The sequence below is a fragment of the Cariama cristata genome, unplaced genomic scaffold, assembly GCF_000690535.1.
Source record: "Cariama cristata isolate BGI_N322 unplaced genomic scaffold, ASM69053v1 scaffold42340, whole genome shotgun sequence".
Taxonomy (NCBI): domain Eukaryota; kingdom Metazoa; phylum Chordata; class Aves; order Cariamiformes; family Cariamidae; genus Cariama; species Cariama cristata.
The window spans coordinates 1-295 of record NW_009593724.1 but is presented as its reverse complement, the minus strand read 5'-3'; positions in this window follow the sequence as shown (position 1 = coordinate 295).

The window sequence follows — 295 nt, the reverse complement described above, 5'->3', positions numbered from 1 at the left end:
GTTAGGCTAGAATACGTATCATGTAGTGAGATTTTCATGCTGGGGCTGTTGTATTTTATAAAAAAGTCTGTATTTACGAGATCAAAAATGCACAGCTGAGGGTTTCTCCTCAGCTTTGATACTAGTACACCCCTTGATATGGTAGGAAGCTTCACCTCTGCCTAGAGCATGTGAGTACCACCTAATTCATACAGTTCTTCATACATTGATTAAATTAGCCAAAAGAAATTCAGATTTGTGAGTCATCGTAAGATGATCATAACTTTGACCTTCCTTCAATAAAGTTGTTGTGCCT